Below are 14551 nucleotides of genomic sequence, written 5' to 3' on the forward strand. Positions count from 1 at the left end.
AATCGAACCCGCGACCTCTAGGTTGGCAGGCGAGGACGTTACCCCGCCACCACCGGGGTCGGCAAAAAATAAACATCTCTGGTAGGGTACGAACGCACGACCTTTGGATTAGAAGTCCAATTTATGAACTACATATAGTGGAGGCTCTCAAGAAAGTTTCCATCTACATTCAAGTAAATACTCCGAAGTCCACCAAAAAGGTGTGTGGCAGGGGGTGCAAGCACCAAAAGGCATTGTAAGGGAGGATATGGGTGGTTGCAGGGTTAGGAATAGGAAATAAAATATTAATTAAAAACTCCGAAATGACCAGCAAATCCAAGCACATGCTGGCGGAAAACTTACATTAGTTCCGAACAAGTCACCCACACATCCAATTTCACCCACTAAAAAAGTTCTTTGGTATACTGAAAAAGAGAGAGTAAAAATGAACCGCGATCACTTACTTACACGATAGACCTCCACCACACCGAGACAGGTCATGCGAAACTGGAAAGAAAGAAGTGGGAATGTTCTACGTATTAATCCATGGCTGCACTAAATTTAAGTATGGCCCCCGTCACTTAAGTCACAGGTAGAATATGTGCATACCCCCCCCCCACTGCTATTGGCAGTGGATGGAGTGAGGTATCACCCCCACGGAGAAGGGGTGGAAGAGATAGAGTGAAAATACTAGGGTAGGCTGAAAACTAATGCACACATGCTCGTAGACTACAAACAAAATGACCTTCAGAAGCACTCCTAGTGGCATATGGAAGTAACATTCCCCTCAATAGGTTTGCGTAGGTTTGAGGTCGTTACATTCATCCAGTGTATTTTGAGAAGCGGTAGTATGGCGACGTGTTCTAGTGCTATGTCAATGCGAGTTTACAGCGTGCTGTTATCGAATTTTTAAATGCTGAAAAAGGGACTTCTACTGAGATTCATCGTCGTTTAAAGGCTTTTTATGGTGACGATGCTGTTGATAGGTCGGCTGTAAATCGATGGGTAGTAAAATTTCGTGGTTGCGAGCCTGGAAAAGCGACTTATGGTGACGATGCTGTTGATAGGTCTACTGTAAATCGATGGGTAGTAAAATTTCGTGGTTGCGAGCCTGGAAAAGCGATAATTGTTGATGAAACACGCAGCGGACGTCCGATCACTGCCACAGACGATAAACATCGCAAACTCGTCAAAGATTGGATTCTAAATGACCGGCGAACCACTCAAAAGCGTATGATACACCTCCGACTTCGAGTTTGTCATGTTTAAGGCAGACTGGCGCCAATAATCTTGCAACGTGACAACGCTTGTCCACACACCTCGCGCGCAACTAGAGAGGGTCTGCGAAACCTAAAATATGAACAGATCCCACACCCTCCTCCTTATTCCCCCTATTTTTTCCCTCAACTCAAGAGTCACCTCAAGGGTAATCATTACACCTCGGACGATGAGGTGGAGGCAGCCATCAAGTCCTGGATTCGAGAAAAGGCGGAAGAGTTTTTCAGTGACGGAATGAAAAAACTTGTTACACTTGGGATAAATGTGTTGGCCTTGACGGTGCCTATGTTGAAAAAATAAATATATGATTTAGTAACTTAAGATTTTTACTTTAATGTACTTTTCACCCGATCTTGCTATTTGTTTTTGTTTGCGCTCTACATACAATGATGTGTGCATTACATTTCAGCCTACCCACGTATTTTGGTTTAAAAGAATATTGTTTGGTGGTATGCGTCATTCTCGGAGAGTAGCTTGAAAGTAGACATGCAATTCGACCCGCTCACTCAAAGAATTATAAAGGAAATAATTAGAAAAAATCTTTAAAAATAACCCTTCGATCCAGCTTTGTAGCTTGGGGTAAGGACGATTCGATCATGCGTAGCCAACACACGGATGAGTAGGAGGAGAGAGAGAGAGAGAGCGGTTATTTGCATTAATTATGAAAGTATCATAATTATATTCGTTGCACTGATAAATTTTTTCAGTCAAGGCAAGGGAAGAAGAAATCATTTGTGCTCAAGTGTAGTTGACGTGTATCAATCGTTTCATTTCTGTATTACAAAATATCTCCGTCGGAATGGGATTATTGCATGGGAAATGGGAAGCGCATTTCGAGACATCGCGTCATCAAAAGCAACGGACATTTTTGATTTAGAATACCGAGTCAGCGTTTATTTTCATGAAATTAGTACAGTTGCGAATCATTTATGTATAGGTGGGGATTAGCTTGATTGGCATGAGCCGTGTATTTGGTGGCGAGTGAAGACAACCAGAGTGCAGTTTGGTATGGAGAGAGTGATGTTGAATGACTCCGCGAGCTGATGCCTCCGAGAATCGGGGGTCATAACTCCTATAACATTTCTCCCAATTCGAAACTCCCCGTCGCTTACTCCGCAACTACTAAAATTACCAAAGGAACAAAATTTCCCAATATACTAAAATCCTAAATTGTAAATTCCAAAATTTTTTGTCACTAGTATTTATTGTGTCAAGTAATTTAGAAAGTCAAATTTGAACCAACGGTTCGTAAGTAATCAAGAATGTCACCATCATTTTTGTCTGTTTCGTGCTTAGAAACAATATCATACAAGCGATCTTCGAGGTGTTGCAACTTGGGTGCCCTAATTTCCTTTATTTGCAGACAGGAAGATAATGGATGAAGTGTGATCTCGGTGTCAGCGTGCTCCTTCTGAATTTCCGAAAGCAAGTTATGAATACTTGAGTGTGCTTTACCCACAACGGTCGCAAAATGATTGTGCAACTCCTCGGAAAGATTACTTGCTCTACCCTCCCTCGGTCTTACTGCTTCATATAAATTCCAAATTAGGGGAGGGAAACGTGCTCCTACAGGTCGTCGCCCGCATCTAACACGCCGGCTGTAGTTTACCTAGGATTATATTATTCCTCAGGGATTTTCCTTATTGTACAATATTTCTTATAATACATGTACTATAGTTGATAATATGCAAGAACCTCGAAGTAATCACCCACGGGTAGAAAATCTTCAGTTAGTTCGTTAGACAGAAGATCGATCAATTATCTTTAGTGATAATTTCGGCAATTGCATGGTTATGGCATAAATAAACAAATAAATTGTAATAAATGGAACGTATCAACGGAATATACATAGAGAAAAAGCATTTTATATAATGAAAACGAGATAGCCGGAAACGGATCCCTGGCACAGGAGATATCCTTACAAACCCTGAATGATTTTGTGTGTGTGAATACGATTCACGAGAATGGCCGTTATTCCTTAACACACCCTAGTGATCGAGTGGTTGTAAGTTTGTTTTAGTTTTTATTAATTTTGCTTTTTTTCGTGGGATTGAGGTATACGTGGGTCACTGTTTCCCAAACACACCCTAGTGACCCAGTGTGTGTGTGTGTTCCCTATCTTTCCCTATCTACTTGTAACTTTGCTTTACCTCCCCCCCCTTAACTAACCTCGTGCAAATCAAGTGTACGGTATCAGCTATCTCGTTTTCATTGCTTCACGACCGTAGGTACATTCATTATATATCTGCACATCTTATACAATTTGGGAGTTTGGTATTTTAGGAGATTTAATGTATTGGGAGTTTTGTATTTTGGGAAAAAGGAATAATTGGGAGTTTTTCATTGATAGAAATATTTTGGGAGTAATGACCCCCTACCCTCCGAGGGCGCCGGGCGTGGTCGTAGGATTTGTAGGGCGGGGAGGAAGGGGGTGGGATGAGAACGTGGGGAGGTTTTGCCGTGGAGAGAGATGAATGGGCCAAGTGGCGGAGAAGGGTGGTGCGGGAGAGGCAGCAGGGGACCGGGGGTGCCTGGAAGCAGTGGAGTTCCGGCTGGCGGGGAAGGCTCTGATCCCAAGTCCCGAGAAGTCGGGAAATGGTGGCCCTGAAATCAAATGGTTGTCTGAAGTATTGCGTTCATCATGGACGCAAAATTGAACGAAGAAGACCAGTATAATGCACGTTATTGATGTGCCGGTGAAATGCTTCACACCGTCTGGCCGGCCACGCCCGCTCTCGTTCGGAACGAAAGAGGACCTCGCCGGGAAAGGAATCCTCAGTGTTTTCCAAGATTATTCGGGTCTCCCACCGGGTCCACGTTCGTAGGGTTGCCGACGTTTCGATGGCCGAGTCGTCCATCGTCTTCAGGGCATGCCCTGAAGACGATGGACGACTCGGCCATCGAAACGTCGGCAACCCTACGAACGTGGACCCGGTGGGAGACCCGAATAATCTTGGAAAACATTATTCGCCGGGAAAGTACCAGATCGAATCCTCAGTGATTCGCCATCGAAAGGCGACATTCCTCCCGCCCTACACCCCATAAAACGGTCCATAGGATTTACGAGGTATGTTCAAAAAGTATTACGACTCATGTGTTTTTTCAAAAATTATTTATTTATTCATGAATATCTATTTTTTCCCCTTCAATGTAATCCCTATTCAATATTATACACTTATAGCACTTCAAAAAATCATTTTTTTTTATGATCTTGTTCAGCTCCTCCTTCGATGCAGTCTTTATCTCGTCTATCGTAGCGTAGCGTCGTCCTTTCATGGGCCTCTTCAGTTTTGGTGACAAGAAAAAGTCACTGGGGGCCAGATCTGGGGAATACGGTGGCTGCGACATCATCAGTTTGTTGTTTTTGGCCAAACATTCGCGCACAAGTAACGATGTGTGAGCAGGGGCGTTGCCATGGTGCAAAATCCAATTGTTGTTCTTCCACAAATCCGGATATTTGTGGCGGATGGCTTCGCGGAAATGGCGCATAACTGGAGGGTAATGTTCCTTATTTACCGTTCTACCTTGTGGAAAGAACTCGTGATGTACCACGCCCGTGCAATCGAAGAAAACTGTAAGCAAAACTTTCATATTCGACCGAACTTGGCGCGCTTTTCGGTCTTTTTTTATTTCGGTCTTTGGCTCGTGCTGCACCTTTCATTGGGATGATTGAGATTTAGTTTCCACGTCATAACCATAAACCAATGATTCGTCACCAGTTATGACCCTCTGGAGCAAATTTGGGTCGTCACGGATAGAGTGCAACTTCTCAATAGCAATGTTAATGCGTTGCTGTTTTTGGTCGAAATTGAGCAATTTTGGTACGAATTTCGCGGCGACCGTGACATTTGGGCCGCGTCATGCCGAAATAATTGGTATAAATCAAATGGCACGAGCCAATCGATATGTTTAGGTCCTCAACATGTTCTCTAACGGTGATTTGACGATTGGCTAATAATATTTCCTTCACTTCATCAATGTTTTCGCGTGTTGCTGATGTGCACGAGCGTGATCTTCGTCGTTCACATCTTCTCGGCCCTCTGAGAGCATATTGTACCACCGATAAACTTTGCTTCGGCCCCTTGACCCGAAACACCTTTCCCCCTTAGCGTGGTCGGACAAACGTCATTTCATTCTGATGCCTTATCACTCGTGAAAAAAGGGCATCTGAAATTTATCTGTTATACACTTAATCTCTTTTTTAGATTTTATTCACACGACTTCTCCAACCATAGTACGATGGGGGTAATGATACACTTTCAACATCTCGCTAGAGAGATATCCTTTCAATTTATGCCAGAGCTTCAATCTGTAATTTAACCTTCCCTCTGTGAGTGATTCCCAATCTAGCTCCTGAAGTAATGTTGATACGCCACTCGGTTTCTCATAACTACGTTTTACAAATGTAGCTCCTCTACGTTGCTCGCGATCTAAGTCGGAAATCAATTCAACTTTATCTGGATGTCATATAATATGCTTGAAGCATATTCTAAATGAGGCCTAGCGAGAGAAAATTAACATTGCTCTTTAACCTTTTCGTCACGTTTCCCCAATACTTCTTTTTTAAATCCTATTATTTTTAGTTTGCTTGTCCATATATTTTGCATGTATTTTTTACCCAGGAGAGGTCACGAGTGAGGGTCATGCCTAGCTATTTAAACGAGTCTCCTCTTTCTATTTCAGTATTCCCGGTGCAATAGGCGTTCGGGAGGGAAATGGCCTTATTCTGAGAATTCATAAATATACGCTGTTTTATAGTTAAATTCTAATTGCCAAGTATCGCACCAGCGTTTTATAGCATTGAGGTCATCTGATAAAGGTGCTGTGTCCTCTGGACTAAGCATATCTCTGTGAGTTACTGCATCGTCGACAGATAAACGTGTCTTACAATCGACCACGGAGTTAAAACCAATAACGCAAAGTAGAATAAAATGGGTCCGATGACATTTCCCTGGGGAACACCTTAAGCTATTTCTACTGCATTAGAGCTAACTCCACATATTTTATGGTCTTTATACTCTTTAAACCAGACCATTTAAAAAGGCATCCAGTCCCTTAGGTAATATCCTTTCCCACTGCTGAAATCGCCCCCTCCCTCCTCCCCCCTCCAATCCACCTAATGGGGTGGTCTTCATGATCCACATATTTGGCTGACTTAGAATTATCGACTTGGGAACTGTTGGACCTTGTTTTTGTCATTGAAGGGGACGTCTGTCGTTTATTTACTGCTCCAGGGATTGCTTCAAATGCTCTTTAAATTGCCGAGTGACAGGATAAATGACTGTCACGGCCGCCGGACGAAAGACAACAACCGCTTATTTGAGGAGCATTCCTTCACACTCTCATAATTACTTCACAAGGCTCACCGTAGCTTAAACAATTACATTACGCCTAACGACCGGCAATTGCCTTCGGCGTCTGTTTCACGCCGATTGGGGGACAACGAGAGAAAATGCAATTAGGGCGCACCGCCAATTATAACGGCAAAGTGTGTCTCTCTCTCTCTCCCAATGGACGTCCCCCCCCCACATTCGGGGGATCCTTTCCCTTCCCCCATGCGTCGTGTCCCTCGAATAAGCACTGAGCCGGTCTCGAGGAGACCCTCCTCAAAGAAAAGGAAAATGACCTCAAGCGTCCACTGTGGGGGAGGGGGAAACGATATTCTCTACGGAAAGAGTTCGATGTGATGATGAAAGCTCTGCTAAAAGTTTTGTGGAGCATTTTTGCCAAAATACTCCAAATATTGGCATATGGCTGCGAGGTGTGGGGAGAGAGATAGGCTAATTTACAGCGGAATCCGGAGGAAACTGGAGGAGGCTCAAATATCATGTCTAATTGCAATATACGGTCTGCAATGAAGCTCTACAAATAATGACTCGGATGCAGCCGATAACATTCTCAATAGGGGAAAGAAGAATCAAGTCACGGTTGAGGCAGATGGAAGAGGCTACTCCAGGAGATGTAACTTTGTCTCCAACTGAGAAATGTAGCAGGAACAGGAAGGTTATAAGAGCGCATTTCCTGGATAAGTGGGAACGGGAATGGGAAACATTAGAAAAGGGGAAAATAACCACAATTCCTATCTAGCGTGAAGGAAAGAATGAAGATCAACTTTAAAACTTACAAAGGAATTACGCAAATTTTAACAGGACACGGGGAGTTTAGATCATACCTCGATAGAATAGGGAAAAGAGGAGGGTGGGACGTGTGAATGCATGTTGGAGGAGGACACGGCAATAAACAGAGTGCCCAACTAATGACGAGGAAAGACGCGAACTGGAAGCCACCCTTCGATTTATTTACATAACGTCCAACAAATTGGGAATAGCTACACGAGGAACCGATTAGGAAAATATTGGATAGTTTTATCAACAAAAGATAAAGTGGGAACGGGGAGAACGACGGAAAGGAAGGGTATGTAACTCATATGTTGTAAAAAATTATCTAAATTGTATTGTTGGTTTAAAATTAAGGTGCCCCGTAAAATTGAAACAATTAATTTCCCGATTCTGATCGAACGGGCCAAATTATTATTAATACTTCGGTGGTCCCGAGACAAGTTCTAACGCAAAACGGATCGATAGAATTTGTGGGCGGCGTTAAAATTTTAAAATCGTAATAAAATTCAAGAAAACTCCCGGTCATATGTTCATGACATATTTGGCAGAAAGTTAGATGGTGGAGGTTAAAAAAAGAATATATTTACGAAGAATTCTTGCAAAATATAGTGATACGTTTCTTGGAGTAGTTTTTTATACAATGAAGTATTTTTCCAACGTTAAAATCAAAAAATATAATTTAATTTAGTTGTAATATTTCTGTTTAATATTTTCCGCGGTTAAATATATTAATTTTTTTATTCAAGTGCTCCGTGCTGCTACTGGAGCCACAAACATTCTGTAGACCGCAAATGCGCAACGGCAATAGCCAATTGTTTTGACCCCGAAGTATCACATACGTGGGCGAAACAAAAGAAATAAGTTAAGATGGTAGCTGACTGCCGAACGAACCTACCTATATAAGGGATCCTATTTCCCTCGAACGATTCGCGGCCACAGCAGAAGGGAACAACATGAATGAATATTGCTACCAAAAAATAAAATGATAAGGAATGCCAATGAACACTGATTATGGTCTGATGGTCGGTGGCAGAAAGTTAGATGGTGGAGGTTAAAAAAAAGAATATATTTACGAAGACTTCAACCAAACTTCCTCGTGGTGGCTCCTGCAGAGTGTGGCTGGGGAAGGGGTGCATGCGTTCTCCTTCCCCCTTTTGAGGTGTGGGGGATCTGTGATTATGTTTGCAACTATGCCGGCGTTCTTGGTAGTGCATCTTCATGGTTTCTTGATCGAGTTCGGATTCCGTCATGATGAAGCATGTGATAGAAATTCCCTTTATTATGGATTAATTTACACTACTTAAGCCCTTGCATTTACATGTTGAATGGATGTTTATTTTGTATTCATTTATTTTTATATTTAAATTTTAAAGTTAAACGTATTAAAATGTAAATGGGGCAAATACAGTGTGTTAGAATTTCTCATCAAATAAATTTATGATGCTTCTAAATACATATCCCATTCATTTCGATCGACCTCAAAACTACTACTACTCGAACCAAATAATGCCTTGAAAATTAGCATAGCAGGAATAAAGTAAACATCTATGAGTTTGGAAAATTGTAATTATGCAAACCATAGTTTTCCGTTTATGCATTAGAAAAAATTAATATCATGTCATGTATCAAAACTATATACCATTGCCTTATGCTGCGCCAAAGGGAGAATTGAAAACATCGACCATCAGTGGTAATACTAGCTCTTTTTCCATCAAAAGCTTTCGATGGAGAACAATAATTTTCATCATCCCGGAAAACTGTCGATAGCTTGAACTATCAACATCGGTTGAACATGCGCGGGCTACTCAATCTACCTCCCAGGCAATGGGAAGCGAAAGAGATTAAGAGGGAGAGAGAGAGTGCCGGAATGAATGCGTGGACCAGCGGGATGGAGAAAAGCGAATGCTGATTAGCCCAGAGAGACATTTTGATTGTGTTCGCTGTCACATTTACAACCGTGGAAAAGTGTTCGTTTCGCCTCTTCTTTCGTTCCGCCAAAAAAAAACATGACAGCGCTCTCTTCTCGATGCGGCATTAACCCCCTAAATTTCCGATTTTCGAGTAAATCTTTCAAAAATATTTGCAAATGCAGCACTTTCGAGAGAACGTGCAGCTGCCGGCGATGCCGTTGTAGAAGTGATGCGAGAATTTATGGAACGAATAACATCCACAAGTTAAACAACTTCTCAAGATGAAGGAAGACTTTACTTAAACATTAAGTTAAACATAGGACATTAACTAGGGCGGGCGAATAACTTCCTCGTATTTGGGTCGTATTTTAGATGAAAGCGAGCATAGTAGTGAGAGGAAAATTTGCAGGAGGTTTGTGAATTCGGAAAATTTGTCAAGAAGAAGGAAACTGATGACCGTTGCACCAATTAAAAACATAAAGGAAAGATCATTAAAGACTTTAATTGGAAGTATTATAGCGTTATATGGATCCGAAACGGGATCTTCGTAACAAGAGGATGAGTGAAGATTTTTTAGTTCGTATCTCTTTTGAGATGTGGGTGTGCAGTGAATTGAGAAAGTTTGCCTGAAAAGGCAGGAAGACCAGCGACGAAGTTTCTAATAGTAGAAGGTTTAAGATTTTGAAAGGGTAATGAAAAAATACAGCAGGAGTATCATGTATGTATGTACCACGAATCGCGAGAATTTCCCCTTGTTTGTCCTAATAAATTCTTTCCGTCTTTAGTTCTTCCTGCCTGCGAAGCTGCGAAGACCACAAGAAGGAAATGGTGTAGAGCAAATTGAAGGAAGCCAACGCAATGCCTAGTACTCGTACCTAATGGTTTTCATGGACCTTAAATACGCCTACCTTTTATGTGTGCTTAGATTACCTTTGAGTTGGCAGCCATCACGCCAAAGACGAGCAGAAAAAGTGTCCTTCAAGATCACAAGCATTTAGTTTTTCATCTACTATAGGCTGAACCAAATACTAAAAAATCATCTTATTCAGTGAAACCATACCCTTATGAATTGGATCTCAGGTCTCAGGATCCAGGTCAGATCAGGATCATCGCTTCGATCATCTGACGGGTGTATGAGCGGGAAGATTTGAGAGACCCCTACGAAAAAATCTAACAAAAAATTAAGATTTATTAGAAGAGTACTAGGTAAATTTGATGAAAAGTTAAAGAGAAATTTTATCTTCCGCTTGTTAGGCCTCATTTAGAATATGCTGCAAGTGCCCATGTAATCAAGATCATCACGAAGTTGGATTGATTGCCTTATAGCGTAGAGGAGCTTGATTTGTAAAATGCTGTTATGATAAACTTAGTAGCGTATTCAAAATATTAGAGCAGCTAGGCTGGGAGTCACGTACGGAGCGAAGGTTAAATTACAGATTAAATCTCTCGCATCAATTGTAAAGATGTCTCTTTATCAGTGATGTTGAAAATGTATTATTACCCCCATCGTACCACGGTAGGAGAGATCATGCTAGTAAAATTAGAGAGATTAAGTGTAGAACAGATAGATTTAAGTTGTCATTTTTACCACGAATGATAAGGGATCAAGAACAATGTTGTCCGACCGCGCTAGGAGGGAAAGGTGTTTTGGGTCAAGGGTAGTCTGATGTGTAATCACCCCCTGCCACACACCCTAGCGGTGGCTTGCAGGATACTATGTAATGTAGAGAGACGTGGACATCAATTTCGAGGGTGGTTGGAAGCTCGTTCAAACATCGATCCAAGCCTCGTTGTCTCTCTCGGCTAAACTCTCCCACATGCATGTACGATATTTCTCCCTCGGGCGGTTCTAAATCAAATGGAGACGAAATCAAACTTCTGTTTCCCTTGTCATTGACGATAATCCATTCGTCGAATTCCATGCGGAGACTGATGTCTGCTCGTCACGCGAGCGAAGGACGGTGGTTAAAAGGGAACGTCTTCAAGATTCCCTGGGGAGTATTCGAGTCACGTCATCCAGGCGATGGAATTTCTCCGTCCTGGCATATGAAGAGGAGTCAAGACCCGCGGGAGGGAGTGACGACGTGCGATGGACCCCCGGAAAGAAATATTTTCTTCACCCTAGCATAGAGCTGCTGCGATTTAGTTTTCTTGACTTTCTGTCAGTTTGAAATACCTGACAGAGGAACGTAGGTCTGACACGATTGCTTCAAATTATCCAAAAATTAAGTTGCCTCCTCCATCCATTCCTAGAAAACTAAAAAGCCTAACTGCCGAGGTCTTACAAGGGTGTTTTAATAAACAGATGAGATAAGAAAATGAATAAGTGCATAGCAACGAATGAGAGTACTTTGAAGGGGAAAAAAATCGATGTGGACTAAATTTTGCAAAATAGGGTATTTATGGCTTCAGTCCGGGTATTTATTGGAGAGACCTCGTAAATACTTGCGAATGTTGCCCCGCCATGCGGCGATCCAGGCACCTCTCTTTTTTTCCGATCGTTTTCTAGTAAATCCCTGCCACTCATTGCATGCTTCGTACCTTTCTGCCAATTAATATTTTGCCTCACTCTTTACCTGCTGTGTGTGGGATCCCAATGACATGTTCAGCCAACTCTCTCTCGCCATCTGTCTCATTTGCCCACTTAATTTCAATCAATCCCCGACTGCAGTACCTCGCATATTTATTGTTACTCCCATACTCTTATCTGATTTATTCATTTCGTGTTCTCTACATTCTTGTCAGGCCACGGCTCTCTTCTCCAAATGTCCAGTTTCATCGCTTTCAGTTTTACATCATTTTTATTCTCACACATCCTAAACCTCCGCGACATAAATTCCAATCCTCTTCATCGCGCTGCAGAAAATTCCTCTTCTCACATCATTTGTAATGTTAATGTTCTATCATATAGCGTTGAAATAGTTCTTAATTAATTAATATTAATTTAGAGAAAGCTTTCCATACGAGCTTCGTAATGCCTTTTTTTTTAAATAATCACCTTGTCCCGGAGCGCACTTTCTTGCTTGGCATTACACTCTTTCATGAAATTCATTCTTGTAAGTGGATTTCGATTTAAACTTACAGTGAGTTGTATTCTTATTTTAATCGGGGCTCAAATGAAAACTCAAAACGGGGGGGGGGAAAGGGGGGTCACTCTTCTGATGATTGGCTTCAATTAAACATCTCCCTCGTATCGGCCCCACCGCCCCTAGGCCACCATGTGGCTTCCGTCCGAATAGTGCTGCCCACTGGAAGTGTGTTGGTTTTGACCCCGGATCATCTGCCTCGGGGGGGCACTGGCGACCTCAAAAAGGAGGGGAGAGCGCTGGAGCGGGCAGACGACTCCCGCCCGCACGGCTTCCACTCTCTCCCGCCCAGTCACCTTATTACGTCTCTCATCGTTTCATTGGGAACGCTCTCCTTAGCCGCGGATTTCGATTCCTTAAATGGACGCCAAACGAAGCTTTCGACGACTGGTTTCCCGCGAGTCCCAAGGCTCTCGCTCGCTCGAAAGGAGGCTCGAGTGGTCGTCCATAAGGATGCCGGAGAGAGGCCCCCCCAAGCACTCACTCACATAGCGATTTATGAATCATTCATTGAGGATCCCAATCCACAGATTGGTTGGCTGCATCTAGCGCCTACACCCCTCTATATATGGTGCGCGCTCATTCGCCCCTTGGTCTTCCGTCCCGTGCACCCATCGCCTTTTCCCATTACAATCATTCCACAATGGCGTCCCCGCCGGCATGATGTCAGTCGCGGAAACCCTCGAAGTAGCCAAACGTGGTTAAGCTACCTTTTTGCGCCTGACCTGCGCCGGTAACATTTATATGTATAGTGGGAACGCAAGTATGACAACACCATGATAGGAAAGAATAATGGAAAAAATGGAATGATCAGACAGGCAACGTGGTTTCTCGAGACAAAGCCCGGTTACTCAGTTACGTAATCAAGTTTTATGTCGATCAGTAAAATTATTGGACACAATAGTTTATTCTTAGGCGTGACACTTAATTATTGTTTCTTCCAACTTGCACTGCATTGAACTTCGAACAGCCTCGTCTCTATTTGTTACGCAAATGTCTTGGAGCGAACAATAATCATTACCTTTTGGAGAGCATCGTATCTCTCACCAAATATTAACTATCGTTGATTTTTTATACCGATCGGAATCCATAAAATATCCACCTGTGCTACAGCGTCACTAAAGCATTGTAGGTAGGATGTTAGTTGGCGCGCAGGTCAGTTGAGACAGCAAATCCCATGATTGGCAAGAAGTTATGGCACAAGGACGAGGAAAAAGCGATAAACATTATCTTTCGTGGCTCGTCTTTTCAGGATGATATTTATTAAGGCAAACCTAAAATGTCGGAGGGAAAGTGAACATTGTCGGGGGTAATTAAGGCCGCTGACTGGAGGGCTTTGGGTTCAAATTACAGTACGCTGGAAGTACCAAGTGTACGTAAGAGGCACCTCCAGCTCACACCCGGGCGGCGCGATTTCTTGGGCACCAGGAAGATTTTTGGGGTACTTTCGGGGTGGGATTTTGGAAGCAACACCTGATTTTTCCAATCGAGTCCCTTTCGTGCGGGAGTAAACACTAAATCCACGAGTGTTCCAACCCATAGCACATCTAAAAAAATGGCATTTCAAAATTTCGTTAAAACACGCCAATGGTTTTCGAAACCACTTGCTCCTGCATGCCATTACCTCCCCACAACAATACCATTTTTCATTGAATTGAATAAATTTGGGTTTCCTACGTGGTCCTCGCAATGACCTCCTGGATTAAACATCCCGAGTTCGAATCCCGGTGGTGGCAAATTTTCAATAGCACTCCAATTCCTTCTCCCTGCCCACCTGCGTCCTTCGGATGGCTTGAAGAGACCGCGACGACGCCACCGCTGCCAAGGGCTTTGCAAAATGTCTATGAGGGATGCGATATTGAGAGGGCTTGTGTTTCAGTGAAATTACTTTGCCTCTATGAACGTTTTAATACTAATATCCTGATCGGAGCACAAACTATTGGAGACGCTAAAAAAATCATTTCAAAATCTGATTCAGCAGCTATTAAGATGCTTGGAGTGAATTATTACCGTTACGAAATGGTCTTGAAAAATTGTGACATTTTTGATTATAGATTTTTGACCATTGTTCCTCCGCTTCCCTTACCGTCCCTTTCCCTTCTCCCCCTACTTTCTTCCTCCCCTCCCTTTCTTCATCCTCTGCCACCCCCCGACCCCTTCCAGTGCAAATTACCTCGGC

This window comes from Hetaerina americana, unplaced genomic scaffold (assembly GCF_022747635.1).
Source record: "Hetaerina americana unplaced genomic scaffold, ioHetAmer1.1.p SCAF_7, whole genome shotgun sequence".
Lineage (NCBI taxonomy): Eukaryota > Metazoa > Arthropoda > Insecta > Odonata > Calopterygidae > Hetaerina > Hetaerina americana.